The sequence below is a fragment of the Manis javanica genome, chromosome 5, assembly GCF_040802235.1.
Source record: "Manis javanica isolate MJ-LG chromosome 5, MJ_LKY, whole genome shotgun sequence".
Classification (NCBI taxonomy): Eukaryota; Metazoa; Chordata; class Mammalia; order Pholidota; family Manidae; genus Manis; species Manis javanica.
The window spans coordinates 139,371,465-139,387,025 of record NC_133160.1 but is presented as its reverse complement, the minus strand read 5'-3'; the positions used below and the strand labels follow the sequence as shown (position 1 = coordinate 139,387,025).

General features: G+C 41.5%; 1 long non-coding RNA gene across 2 annotated transcripts in view; it reads left to right on the top strand.

The window, feature by feature from the left end:
• LOC118969149 (uncharacterized) overlaps nucleotides 1-14,499 on the top strand; it is a 77,095-nt gene extending 62,596 nt beyond the window's left edge. For both annotated transcript variants that reach the window (XR_012131159.1, XR_005057057.2), the window contains exons 2-3: nucleotides 7,301-7,429; nucleotides 14,246-14,499. This is a non-coding gene — a long non-coding RNA (uncharacterized lncRNA). The remainder of the gene's footprint in view (nucleotides 1-7,300; nucleotides 7,430-14,245) is intronic.
• Nucleotides 14,500-15,561: the final 1,062 nt, after the last annotated feature.

Sequence of the window (15,561 nt, the reverse complement as noted above, 5' to 3'; positions counted from 1 at the left end):
GCCCTACACAGCTGCGCCTTGTGAATCCACCATCTTGAATCACTGTTAGTGGTCCATTGGCTCCACCTGGCTGATGCCATGGCAAAGGCTCAAACACCAAGATCATTCTGTGGTTGTGGCTTCCCAGCAGTTCATAGCTCCTCTTGGCAAGGCCTCTAATTGCTCTGTTGGGGTATCTGTTCTCCAAAGGGCGGCTTTCATTTGTTGGTTTTGCTGTGGGATTTCTGCTTGCCTTTGTTTAGGTCTGGATTTCAGGCTTCTCCCAGAGAGGTAAGTTGGCATGATCCACGCCTGGAATCAGAAGCCTGGTGTTCCATTCCCAGCATTGTCCCTCAATGGTTACTTGACTTTAGTGAACTAGTATACTTTACTGAACATCTACTCCTTGTCATGTTTAAAAGTTGTAGAACAGTAATACCCTCTCTAATAATATCTAACAATACCTTTCTATATTGTTATAAAGTAAAATGATAATTCCTATGTTATTTAAATAATTTCAAGCCATAGGAAAAAAAATGGACTGTTCCTTAGTTCATTTTACAAAGCAAATGTAATTTGATAGTGATACATTGATTTCACTTGTAAATATGGACAAAAAAGTCTAATGAAAACATTAGTTTATGGAATCTAGCCCTGTGCAGGGCTAGGGTTTATTTTCAATGTCAGAAAATCTACATTATAGTTCTTCAAATCAGTAAACTATAAGAGGAGGAAAATTATGGCATTAAATAGATACTATAATATAATCTTATAAAACTAAAAAGCCATTCTTGACAAAAGTATAAGCAAAATAGGAATACAGTTGAAAATGCAGGAGTTTGGGGTGCTGACTCTCTCACATCCCTGTATAACATTTGACTCTCCAGAATAGCCTGTTGTTGATTTTATGGTAGTAAATGATAACATAGAATAGTATCTACATGTATTTTATGCTTTTATGTTATACCTTTTCCTAACTTTTCTTTTTTCTAGGTTATGTGGTTTGTCTGGGAGTTACTTCAAGTTGTTGCAAAACCCCAAAACATTTCCAACATATTTATTGAAAATATATGTCTGTAAGTGGCCCCATGCAGTTCAAACACATGTTGTTCAAGGGTCAACTGTATTATGAAATTTACTTAAACACAAAAGACTATCAAATTCTTTTAGCAAATATAATAAACTGTCCAATGATAAGGTTATTTTGTTTAAAATCAATAATGAATTAGGGATTCCCCTCTATGACACATTACTTACATTGATTTGGAGTTACTAGCTAATGCAATAAGATGAGAAAAGTAAATAATAGGTATAAATATCAGAAAAGATAAAATTACTGTATTTAGAAATGACATGACTAGATATTTAGCAAACTCACAATGACTAAAAAAATGCTAGATTTGATAAAAGCTTTTGATAAGGTATTTAGATATTTGCTAAATATACAAAATCTGTAATTTTTCTTTTTACCAGTGTCAGTCAACTAGAAATAGACTTTGAAAAAAAATCCCATTCATATTAGCAACAAAATTAAAAAATACATGAGAATAATCTTACAAGATTTGTAGCCCCCTAAAAAGACCCTAAAAAATCTTACTGAATAAACGGAGACATGTACAGTTATCTGTATGGAAGACTTAAAACTATAGTTTTCAGTTCTTTCAAAATCAATAAATATATATTTGCAATTTTATTCAAAATATTAATGAGATTTTCTTTGAATCAAATAAAGTTCAAATGGAAGAACAGGTATCCTAAAATAGTCAAGAAAATTATGCAAAAGAATAATGACATACTTTATTAGAGATTAAGATAAACTTTAAAGCCACTGTAATCAAAATTGTTTGGTATTGGCATCAAATCAGATAAATAGATAAGTGAAACAAAGCAGAAACTCCAGAAAAAGATCCAACTGTCTATGAGACCTTAGCATGTATCAAATGTGGCATTGCAACCTATTAAAAGGGTGGTTTGTTAAGTAAATGATGCCGGCAAAATTGGCTTCACAAGTGAAAGAAACAAAATTTATAATCCCTACCTTGTCATATAAAAAAAAACACAGATGGATTAAAGAAAGTAATATGTCAATATCTGTTAAAATGAATAACGTACTTACGTTCTGGCCTTGCAGAACGAGTGGGATTCTAGCCAATAGAAATAAAGCACCAGCGTGTAAGGATATGTGTACTAATATTTATTACAGCATTGCCTTATTGGCAAACAAACAAGAAAACCAGAACAACCTCACTTCCCATCAACAGAACAATTGAAGAAGAAGATCCATGCATTGGAATTTTATGGAGTCATTTAAAAGAAAGAATCCCACCTCTTTATGTCCATAATGTAATTAAAGCTAGAAAAGCAAGCTGCAAAATTCTGTGAAGAGCATGATCTAGTTTTGTATCTATACTTGCTATACATAGAAAAAGGTTTAAAAGTGTACAGCTGGCTGTTAATGTCTTTTTTGGGGGAGGGAAGAGGGTAAGAATGGAGGGGTTGAAGAGGGAGATGGAATTTTTTCTTTATACATTGTTTGATTCTATCACTTGTTACAATGAGCCACATGTTCTTTTCAAAATAAAAAGAATCATTAGAAATGTTAAAATGACTAAATGAGATAGTGGACACAAGGTGCTTTGTCTGATTGGCATTATTTTTGCCTCTGCCTAATTTTCTTTTTTTTTGCCCAAGAATAGAACATCAGCTTATTGAGAATGGGCCAGTTCTCCTCTAATTAGACAATGTTTTTCCAAGTACATAAAGTAAGCCTTCCCAAAGAGCCTAAAAGCCCAGCTCCTCAAATCCCAAGTACTTCCTGTCAGATTCAAATTACCAGTGTTCCAAAAAAGCCAGACAGTAAGAACAATTTATAAAATTACATGAAAAAGCCCTTTGGTTGTGAAATGATGTGGGGTCAGCCTCCAAAAGGAAGAGGCCTAGTCTTGCGATGGTCTTAAGGGACACTGCCTCACAGCTGGCAACGCTAGGCTCTGATTTTACGTTTAACTTAGCATCTGGTGTTCCTTCCACTGCCTCACACCACGTGTCAGTACGGGCAGCAGGCACTTAACCTGTTCCTAATGGAAATGTTTTTCTTCTTCCACCAATTTAGAAGACTTTTGAGGATTTTACAGGCTGTTGTATTGAACCACAAGTATCATACAGCTCTGAAAATGTTCTGCTGTTTTGAACTCTGGTTTTCAAAATACTCCAATCAGAAATTTTCATGGGCATGACACCTAAAGTCAAATGAATACCAGCTTCTGCCTGTCTCTTTTTACATTTTACTGCCATCCCAGCACAGGTTAGAGGCAGTTTGCAGTCCAGTGAGAAGTGAGCGCTGCTTATCTAACGCCGTAGTCCCTAGGTGTCTGACATAGGGCAAGTGATTTAGGAGAGGCGAGCTGGCCGAATGGACAAAACACACGCTCAAGAATCAGTGTAGTAGCCCAGGCCTTTGTGTGTCTGTGTTTGCAAGGATTAGAATTGCCTAGGTAATGATCACAAGCACTTTCTGATGTTTGCAGCCTGGGAACAAATGCCAACCATTGACTGACTGGCTGAGCTGGATAAATGTCCCAGAGGATGGGTTGCTGGCAGCTGCTCTTGGTGTATCTTCAAGCATAGTTACTTTTCAGAGAAGAAATAAAATTGGAGCAAGAGAACAGCTTGGCTTCATTCCTTTGGTAGTGGGAAGGGGTGGTGACTTATCTGTCTGTATCCTGATGTTAAGAGTAGCTCAGATGGAAATTTCAAATTAAATAAGAAAGTCTAACGACAATGCGTTATGAGCTCAGTGCTCAATGAACAAAATAAAAATGATTTCAGCCAAGGTAGTTAATTTTCCTCTGGGGATGAGTTTATATTTTTCCTCTTTAAGCATCCTTGGAATTCAGTCCTGAGGGTCTAATATTGACATTTACAGGATGACTTATACTGTACAGCAATGAGAATGAGTAACTTGTAAGTACACACAGCATTGTGAACAAATCTCACAAACATGATGCTAAGCACAAGGAGCCAGACACAAAAGAGTACCCTCACAATTCCGTTTATATAAAGTTCAAAAACAGGCAGAATGCCTCAGTGGTATTAGAAGTCAGGAAAGTGGCTGCCCTGAGGGCAGGAATGACCGGAAGGAGCAGAGAGAGTTTCTGGTTGCGCCCAGTTTCTCAATCCAGGTGCCGAGTACATAAGTGTGTTCACTTTTTGAAAATTTCATTGACCCGTAAGGGTAGTTTTCTTATGTATATGTCAATAAAATGAAAAAAAATCAATTTCATATGCCTTTCTTACCTGCCCTCCTTTTAATTGGCCTGTTTAGTCTCCTTCGTAGATGCCAGCCATTCTTTCTCCTCCATCCCACTCCCATCCTATGGGTAAATCTTTTATAAGGGTTACAATCGACGAGCATTAAACCGTTTTGAGTCCTTGGATATTAGAAGGAGTCCATTTATTATAGTCTTTTCCACCTGCTATTTTCCTGAGGGGGCGGCCTAATAGGGAGAACAGGCAAAGACAGCTTGAAGTAAGTTCTAGGCATGACGGAAATAAGGCCCATCAACCTCACACAGCGAAGGGTGCCGTGACTGTAGGTAGAAAAGCAGCTTTTACCCTGTTCTCAAATATGCCCAGGGCCTGATCGTCTCGCTAAGATATTAATGTCTGTCCTGGATAGTTTGTTCATTTATTCAGTCTAGAGGCAGGGAATTGATTGGGAAACCTCTGGAGATCTTTTCGGGTCTTTTTATTTCAGATAATTAAGCTGAACAGGGATGATATTCATGAGTGGCAAAGCTGTAGAACCTTTCAAGCATGGTTAGGGGATGAGGAGACTCCTGCATCCTGGGGCTGGGACGGTCACCAGCAGGGATCTCACGGGAATGAGTGAAGGTGGAGCTTCAGTCTGGTTGGCTGCTAGGTTAGGACGTCTTGCTTGCAGTCCAGCATCATCTCTCCGGCTCCTGCCTCACACCTTCCTCCTGGTCCACCCATGCCTCCCAGCGCTGCCCTCACCTTTGGTTTGTTTGCATGCCTCTTCTCTCTCCCCCTACTTCTGCTGTGATCTCCTGGTGCCAGCTTCATGCACTGACCCATCTTCTGTCCCTGCATTATGTTCCCAGGCATTCTGTTGAGCTGCTGCTGTCTGTGAGGGAGGCCTGTCCACCCTTTGGCACTTTCCTAACACCCTCACCTTTTTCCTCCAAAAGGGCTCCACTCAGCTTACCTCAGGATGTTTTCTCACTGTACTGCCCATTCCTTGTCTGTCAGTGGCCCTTAGCTGACACTAAGCAGGCAAAAAGAAGGAGGAGGAGGGGAATCTTTGATAAAAGGTACTAGTCTGTCTTTAGACTGCTTCTGTTCAAATTTTACTTCCTTATAGAAATGTCCTTTAACCTCCCTTTCTAAAGTGACCTCGTCATTTTTTATTATTACTCTCTTTTATTTTCTTCATTACTACTGAAATTACCATGTTTGCTGTCTAATGCCCTATAAGTGTGATTTCTGCAAAAGAGACCCTTCCCTGTCTTGTTCGCTGTGACATCCTAATGTGAAGAGGACTTGGTGCTGTGGTAGGACTTGCCTAATGTTTTTTGAATGAGTGAATGAAAGAATGAGCCTTTAAAAACACACTTAAACTTGAAAAAAGTTTGAGTGACTTCACTTAGAGTACAGGATATGAAAATTAAATTGGCCTCAGTTAGTGAGAGAAAATCTTCGTGGTTTTGTCTTACAAAACCCAACTGACCAAACTCTAGAATACCCACTTGGGTTAGGTACACGATAAAGACTTTCTAGGGACATTGTAGATCACTGGCCTCTGATGGAGATGTTGCTTCCATAGTCCAGCGCCTCTCTGGTTCCTGACTCTGGGGAGGAATGTAGCTTTTAGTTACAGAGTTGGGAAGGCACGCAAGGTTAATTCTGAGTTAAGCGTTAGGATTTGACTCCCCAGGGAGACCTAGAAATGGCTAAGCTCTCACATTAATATGTAACCAAAATTTAAACTCATATTTCAGCAACAAGGAATAGTAAATAATGCATCGCTTCATGAAGATTTGCTTAGTTTATTTACTTACATTATTTATGGGTTGTGTCGGGAACCGACTTGGCCTGCTTTGCTTTGTTCACAGTAACGTTCCATAAATATAACAGCGATAAAACAGCATTGATTCAGAAGTGAGCTCATAGCTGTGCACAACATCAAACATAAAAGATGTGTTACAATGATAAATACTAAATCTTTAAAATATCTTTAAAATATCATTGCTTTTTACTGCCATTACTTATGCAGTGTGCATTTCAGCTTTTCATATTCAGTATTGTACTTTTTATGTGTGAGTTATGTCCTGAAACTTTTGGCGCAGTCTGTACAAAACAGGCGTTTTAAAGTTCTGGGGGAGTGGCAGAACTTGATTCTCGTTTAGGAGACCATCCTAAGTTGTCCAGGGAAATCTCAGGAAGAGAACAAATAGCAATAAAATATATTGGATTTTTTTTTCTTTCCTGCCAGTTTGAAGTTTAAGCAATTCAGGCAAAAAAGTGAGGACTTAACAGAAACATATTTCATTCTTCCTGTGGTAGGAAATGTCCTTGCTTTCCTATTGGGATGTCCTAGGTTTCTCTCAAGATTCTAGAGTCTCCGCATGGTCTTAAGTGGGGCTGATGTAGTCCAAGGTGGTGCTTTGCAGATAATGGGAGGTAGGTATGTAGTAGTGTTAACATCTGGACTGTGGAGTCCAGTAGATCTGGGCTCATTTTCTGGCTCTGCTATTAATAAATTGTGTGTCTTTGGGCAAATGACAAGCATTTGAGCCCCGATTTTCTTGTCTGTAAAAGAGAGATAATACCATATATCTCACAATGTCGTGAGTATCCAATCAGATAATGTTTATAGGATACAGTGCCTGACACAGACTGAGGGGCCACAAATGTTGCCTTAACCTTGTGAATAGGCTGATGAGGAGGTAAAGGTATCATGGCTGTGTAACCAGAATAAAACTTGCAAATTACTTGGCATTTATAACAGTAAGGAATTATATGAAATGGTCATAATTATACATTGAAACCTCCCCTTAACACGATTTGGCATAAAGCATGTCTGTCTTGAACCCTTCTCTAGGAAATGTTTAAAAACTAGTATAACAAAGAGGCCTGTCGTAAAGTGGATTTATGCACATTGATTTTCATGGCAAAGGCCTGGGGGACAGTGTGAATATATTTTAAAAACGCAATCTGTGAGATAGCTGAGTCTGAGTATTGGATAATTTTTTTGAATTTTTAATGCCCTTATGAAGGCAGAATTGTGTTTTTAATACAGCAATAAGTGGAAGTGGAGATGGAGAAGATGGAGGGACAGAAAGTGAGGAGGGCTGACAGTGGCCTCCAAGTGGAACCAAGCAAAGCCACCCCTGGTTTGTGGGCTCCTGCTTTCTCCCCTGCACATCAGGTAGGTCTGTCACTGACACGCTTCTGGGAGGGCACTCGCTCGAAAGTTTGATCCCCGTGTGAGGTGACCTAAATTACAGCCTTAGTACGCTGAGACGTGGGGGATTTGTCACAAAATTATTTTCAATCTCTTATGGCATCTTCAAGACTTATTTAATCTTCTCTCAAAGACTGAAGAATACATAAGAATTATGGTATTTTGTTGGGAGTACAGTATCTTTTTTTTTTACTTCTAATTTTACCTTTTAATTTTAAAGGTTTCAATCTACTAAAAAGTTGCAAGAGTGAGACAATGAATTGCCATATATCCCATATATCCTCACCTAGACTGACCTATTGTTTTGCCACACTTGTATCTTCTATGCATAGATACATGATATATAATGTAGTTTGTTTATTAATTTTTTTTACTGAGCCCTAGAGAGCAAATTGCAGAGATCATGACAATATCAGTGAATATTTCCTAAGAACATTCAATTGCACGAGCATCATGAATTTATCAAATCTAGGAAATTTCACTTTGAAACAAGCCTATTAACTAATATACAGAACATATTCAGATGTCACCAACTGTCCTGAAAATGTCCTTGCTAGCAACTGTTTTTCCCCACCCCAGGGTCCCTCATGGCATTGAGACGTCATGCTGCTTCAGGCGCCTTCAAGCTGCAAGCATGCCTTGGTCTTTCTTTGTGTTTCCTGACACTGACATTCTTTAAGAGCACTGGCCCCTTATTTTAGAAGATGTCCCCCAATTTGGGTTTGTCTGTTTCCTTATGACATATTTCAATTTAGGTATTTTTGTTGGGAATACCACTGAAGTGATGTGCCTGCAGTGCTGCAGCGCAGGTGATACACAAGCCAGTTTGAAAGTTTTCATTCGCATTAAAATATATCTTTGATAGTTTTACTTCTTTGTGAAATGAAGACTCTGGAACTTACCTTTTTTCAAAAAGTCTCCTTGAAAATCTTACTACTTGAAACATTAGTGCCACAAGGCGACCATTTCTTGGAAAAATGGCAGTTGATTCATCTTTCTAGTCTTTATCAGTGGATAGAATGGTGCTGATGCCTTTGAATGTTTAAATATCTCAGGGACTTCTCTAAGATGTCTTATTATCAGGAGAATTCAGTTGTGTTGAAAGTTTGGATGCTAATTAATCACAATTCCCCTTCTAAAGATTCTTAACCAATGAGAACACAAGTAGTGAACCGATGAGCCACTTTATTACTCGTAAAGCTGGAGGGCGTGGTAAGGCCCTGTGCCTCCTTCTTCAAAGCGGAATCATTGATACCTTCCCAATTCTGACTTAACCATTCTCAACCCACACTGGAAAGGTCGAGACTTGGCCAGGCCTGCCAGAAACAGGTCCAATTTGTCTGCGTAGCTAGTTGGGACGTAAATACAGCTGTACATCTTGCTGAGCACATGCAGGTTTGAGAGGCACCATGCAAATGAGAAGCACTCGTGCCCTGGAATGTGCCTGGCTCCCTGGATAAGGTGGCCTTGACTGCTGGGCTGTATCCAGTCTCATCCTCTTTGGGGGAGGGGCCAGTGATAGCGGAGAGACAGGACAGGGGCTCCCCTAACACGCCGCTGGAGGCTTGTCTGGTTTGGAGGGGCGCACCGTAGGGGGAGGAAAAGTGCCCTCTGGCGACATTGCCCCCATTTACTTCTTGGGTTGTGCTGAGTGGAGTGGGAAATTTGAAGCCTTCTTGTAAAGTGAAATTTCATCTTTTTAATTAATGCTGCAGATTACCAGAGATGTCAGCTTGGCTTGCCTTTTCAACTTTGGAAAATCCATCGATGAGAGAAACGTTTGTCAGCTCTGCCAACTGACTTGAACTGTTACTAACACAATTTCTCCTGCACAAGTTTTTCTCTTTTTAAAACAAATAATATATGCACATAGTTAAAAGTTTTAAAGTTGCAAAATTTATAAAAACCTCCTTTTCACCTTTCCCCTCTGCTATCCAGTTGTCCTTCCCTGAGACACCAGGGAAGTTTCTTGTACTGAACTGTTTTGCAAATCTGTTCCCATGTGACTGTGGCTCCAGCATTCATCTCTCAGACAAGTCATAATCATCTGAAGCTTCCTCCCCATTGTGTCCCTCCTGTCCATCTTGGTTCCATTCTTTTGATAATAAAGCTAGGTCCTGGAGAGGGGTCAGTAGTAGATGGGGGAAGATTCTAAGCATGTGTGTATGCTTATTTATGTGCCTGCATTTCAAAGTCAAAAATAAATGATTTAAGAATTGCTAATTTAGTCAATAAATCAATCATATATGTATTACTTACTTATCATGTGCCATGGATGACACAAAGTGTACAAAGAAAGGTCCCTGAATTCAGAAAGCTTCAGAGTTTAGTTGGGGAGGCAAAATTAATAAGCCATTTGAAAACAATTTTGAAGCTGAGTGGCCTCAATTGTGGGTGCTGAGGTCATCCAGAGGGGGAAAGATTAGTGTGAACTGTGGAATTTGGGGAGAACTTCATGGAAGCAGGAAGACAGTTTCGAAGGACAGGTAGTGCTCAGTGGGTGCTGGGAAGGGAGGGCATCAGGAGTGTGACCCCTTAAGTCACACGGCCTCCTTGCTGCTCCTCTGGCAAGCCGGACTCACTCCTGATTGAGGGCCTCGCTGTTGCCTCTGCTTGGAAGGTTATCCCCTACTCTGCTTAGCTCATTTCTCACTACAAGTCACGGCTCTAATGTCACCTGCCCAGTGAGACCTACCCTGACGATCCTGTTTAAAACCAGAATCCACCTCCATGCTCTGAATACCCCTAATTCTCTTCTAGTTTTTCCGTAGCTCTTACCAGTTTCTAAGACACTTAATTTAAAAAATTATGTTAGTTGTTTATTTTCTTTTTCTCCATTAGAAGGTGAGCTCTGTAAGGGCAGACATTTTTGTCTGTTTTCTTTCCTGGTATAACCTCAGCCCCTAGACATTGGCCCATACTACATAATCAATAAATGTTTGGTTGAGTGAATAAATAAAGCCATCCCTTCCTTTCCCCCAGACAAATTGACCAGAGAGGGAGCCTCCATAAAAAAAATTAATCAGGTCACCCCAATGAACGCAAGACATCTCTGCATTTCTAAGGGAACAGCTATTGAAAGTATATGGTTCAGAGCTGGGCCTCTTTCTTATTTTCTGCAGGCCTGACGATACACAATTTGGAAATAGAAAATGAAAGAAACTAAACATTGTTCTGCATATTAATGTGACACATGGATTCCACTGAAAGAACAGCACCTTGAAATTTATGAGCAGCTAAAAAACGGTGCCTCTTCATCTCTCCAGGTTTAGACGGTACTGGCAAACTGCATTCCTCCCCTGGGCAGCCCGGGCAGCCCCTCTGCATCAATTCCCCTCTGTGTGCCGAGGATACCCGCATTTATATCGCAGCCTGACATGTCCACTTGCATGTCTTGTCTGCACTGGCCCCTCCCTCAGCAGTCGCTGCCATCTCTGCAAATGGCATCATCTCATACATGGCGGCTCAAGCCCAAACCTCCTGGTCATCCTTCATTCCTCTTTCTTCCTCACATCTCCTTCACTGGCAAGTCCTGTGAGGTCCTCTTCTGAAATATATTCTATCCTGACACTGTTTGCTGTCATCACCACCACCACCCACTGCAAATCACCATCTTGGCCCCTCTGAACTGCTGCCAGAGACTCCAGCTGATCTTTCTGCTTCCTTCCTTGTCCCCAAAAGTCTATTCCAAAGATGGAGATCCCATCAGGCGACCTTCCTGCTTAAGACCCTTAGTGTGGGTGCATCGCCCTGACGATGGAGTGTAGATCCTTTGCCGTGGCCAGAGCCCCATCTGGCTGTCTCCCGCCTGCTTTGCCGCCCCATCGTGGATCACACTCCTCCTTCACTGCACTGGCTTGGCTTGCCTTCCGGAGCGTGGGGAGCCCCTTCCTGTCGTGAATCTTTTGCCCTGGCTTTCCCTTTGTCTGGAAGGCTCTGTCCAAGCATTGCTGAGCCCAGCAAAAGCATTGTTCAGCAATCAGGCTACCTGCTCAGAGTCAGCTGACTACCCTGAGTAATGCCCTCCCACCCCACGTCTATCTCCTTTTACAATCATCTAGGCTTTATAAGCAAATCAGGAATCATTTTGATTACATGTCGGTTTCCCTGCATCAGTGTGGTCCCAGTAGTAAACATCCTCCTTTAATGGGATGGCTGAGGAGAGGTTAATGAAGGGACCATTTACAGAGATTTAGGTGGGTAAAGGGAAGCCAACAAGGGAGACTGGGGTTCCTTGTGCAACAACAGGGAATTGTTACCACCCCAAGGCCTGGATAGGACGGGGGTAGGGAGTGGCTGCTTGAATCTGGAGAAAACAGCTGTAGTTTACAGGGGAGGTCTCTGGCAGTACCATGGCCCAGCAGAGAGGGTGTCAGGGGAGTGAACACTCAGACCTCGCCCTCCTGCTTCCACCCAGTCTTCTGCTAGTGTTCCCCATTAGCCTAACCCATCCAGAAGCCAACTAACTGACATAATACCCAAAGGTCTGCCTCCAGGACAAAGAGTAGACTTGGAAAGAGTGGAGAGAGGATCTGGCAGGGCAACAGCACATGCCTCTACTAGAATGCAGGCTTCGTCAGAGGAGCACTGTCCCCAAAGTCTAGAAAGAGTTCCTGGCACACACAGGTGCCCAATACATATTTGCAGAGTGAATGAACGAATGCATGAATAAAAATTCTTTGTCTTTGGGTGATGTATCTCTTTAGTCCAATAATTATTGGCAATGAAATTGGGAGAGGAAGTAGTCGTGCCATCAGTGCTCACGGGTGGTCACTACAGGACTCACTTTGCCCCCTCTGTGCCCTCCTGATGCTGTGCACTGCTGTGTGGCTGGGAGCCACCCCTTGCCAACCCTTCTGCTAAAGCCTTGGTCAAGGTGCCACTGTAAACATAACTGCTCAGATGTGGAGAAATATGCCTTGCACTGGGGTATGGGAGAGGACTGATTTGTGACTGAAGCCAGTCTCTGAGAGGGGAGGCTGGGGTTTCCCAAAGGATGAGTTGAGGTTCATGAGGAGGAAGTGCAAAGGAGAGTCGGGGCTCCCTGAGAAGGATTAACTTCTTCCAGATGTGGCCCTTGAAACCCTTTAGCTGTCTTTTATGCCATCTTTTCCCTTTAATTCAGAAGAGGGAATTAATGTTGAAACCGTTTTCCTTAATGAAGATGTGTCAAGGATTTGCTGCATATGTACTTGTATGAAGGAACTGTGCATAATGTGTGCAGATTTGTTATTAGGAATTCTCCTGTCTTGGTGTTTCCTAATATATTTAGTGAAAAACTTGTATTTTGTTTAAGGTCTAATGGGATTTTACTTGGCCAGGTCTAGTGGAGCTTTGACTTGGGCAGAGGCCTAATGGTATCAGGCTTTGGGATAAGGACGGTTCATTGCAGGCCTCTCAGTTTTTGCCAATGGGAAGGGTTAAGGGGGAGAGTGAGAGAGCCGGAGCCAGAGCAAGAACGTGGGAGATTGGGAGGAGAGGGAAAGGCAGATGGAACAACCTATTCAGGAAGGGGAGGTAAATTTTAATACCTTTTTTGTGCCATTTCACATATATTATTTCATTTATTCCTTATGACAATATTTTTATGTCAACAGTATTATTTTATTTCTGTAGATAGGTAAACAAGATTATTAGCCAAGTGATTAAACTGGCCAAAGCAACATAGCTAGGAAGTAGTGGAAATAGTCCTCTGCCCTTAGTCTTACACCTCTGAAATCTACATTCCCTCCACTTTAGGAAGAATGAGAATGAAAGGTTGCTGGGAACTCAGTTGTGACTCGATCCTGTTCTTCCTCTTTGCCTGGTGCTTTTCTGATACAGTCAACTCTGCTCCAGATGAGCTTCTAGGCGAGAATGCAGCACTGATGGGGGCCACTGGGCCCAGAAAGAGTGGGAAGAGGGGAGTTGGTACATTTGTGTTTCATACTCTCTTTAATATGGAGAACATAAAATCTGTTTTGGTTTAAGAAAAGTCTTTCTTAAGTCTCTTCTTTTAAAGAAGAAATAGTGAGTTAATGTGAAAAACATTTTCCTAACCTAATAATGTCAATAATGATTAGGAAGCAGTATGGATAATGCCCTGGTGGGTAATCAAGAGTGAATATTACATAAGTCAGTATAATTACCGTTTCTTGAATTTCAAGAAGGAGAGAGGGTTGAACTTTCTTAGAGAACAAGGAAATACTGTCTCAGTGGATTCTCCCATTGTATGCTACTTTTGCAGTCAGAGAACACTCTTTGTGGAAAGGAAATTTGGGGTTGGGGAAGGAGAAGAAAATGCCTAATGAGACTTTTCTTTACTACTGGATAAAAATAAATAAAACATGAAGGAATAATTATTGGGAGAACGATTTGTGCAGAAAGAAACATGAAACCACCCCTCGCTGCATCTGGGCTGTGTCATGTTGAGGGTGTTTTCTCCTTCAGACTGACCCTGTCCACTGAGTGTGAGGCAAGGCGAGCCAGCCCATGTATATAATGACACTCTTGTCCCATACTTGGTCACACTATCTTTGAGGTCCAGAGAAGATTCCACTGCCCTGGTAACAAACTAAATCAGCACTGTATGCTCCTTGTGGCAGACATCACTAATGCCCACTCATATGTCCAGGTCCCCTCCCCCACTCACACATATGGAAGACTGTTGTCCTGCCCCTGCCTTAGTTGGGTGGAACAATTGAGATTAGTTCTAGCCAATAGACTAGGAATAAAAATGACATGAGCCCCTCTGGAGAAAGCATTTAAACACTGGTGTGTTATTTTCTATCTTTCTCCTAGCCTGGCAAATGAAGAAATACGTTGAGATGGAGAAACCCAAGACTGAAGCCTGGACTGGTGAGCTGCTACATGGCGGACAAGAGTCCCCAAGAGTGACCTGCAACGACTTAGCGTGAACAAAAACTAAGCTGTTATGGTAATGCCTGGAGGTTTTTTGGTGATGCTTATTACCACAGCCTTACCTACCCTATCCTTACATACTAGTGAGTGGATACATATACAGGCACACAGAAGTCAAGAAGAATAAACAAAATAGGCAGTTGGCTCTGTTTCTAATTTTATTTTCTGTTTCACACCAAAGAGAACGGGGTTTTCAGAAGTTACTCGTCTCCTCAGCCTGTTGCCACCAACACCTGGGGTGCCTGTGACTTTGGCTCATAGGGCCATCTCCGGTGCTTGCTTCTCAGCGGCCATTGCTCACACCCAGACTCCTTGTTCCAATTCCCCTTGCCCAGGTCTAGCAGTGCTCTATTGAGCTTCTGATGTGTATTGCAGTCATTCCATTTTGTTCTGAGGTTAGGACTAAAGGTCCTTGGGATTCTTGTGTAAGGATCATCTTTAGGACAATCTGAATTTTCCCTTGCCAATAATCTCCTCTCGGCAGAGATTAAGAGTTGAAAGAACCTAGTGTTCTGTCTATACACTGGTCTGTGCTATGTTTGTGGGATGAGGAGAGGTAGCAAGAGGAGGGAGACAGACCGCCTTCCCTGCCACACTAAGAGACAAGAAAATGAGACTCATCTCCTAGGACTCTGGATGCCCAGTACATGCTGATAATAATGACACCTGACTTTTCATTTATATGGTCTTTTTGCGTTTCTGCCCTAATCTGAATGTGGTGTCAAGGGAACTATTAATGGCTGCTATTGAGGAACATGTGACTTGGTATTTATATATTACCTGCCTACTTCATAAAGTGCTAATGAATGTTTGCAAAGCTCTTTGAAATCTTCTGGTGAAAGGTGCAACGTTAAGTGAAAAATATTATTATTATTATTAGAAGGTAATAGACAGCTTTGAATGATTGGTCATAAGAATAACTGACATAGCATTAAAAGAAGCACCAGAAATCATCCAGACGGTTGCTGCTCCTCCGGCCCCATCAGCCTCCACATTACATATATTACACTGTTTCCCTGACACCCATTCTAATAACCGTATAATTCACACATTAAATCACCACCTCCAGGGAAAGGTTGAGCTCACTCATAGCTCTATTGATAGTGACACTGAGAGGGTAGTAAATGTTGAAAGGTCTAAAATGGAGGAGAAGTGCTCTTAGATGGAGAGGCCAGATCTAGCCACTGAATGACCAC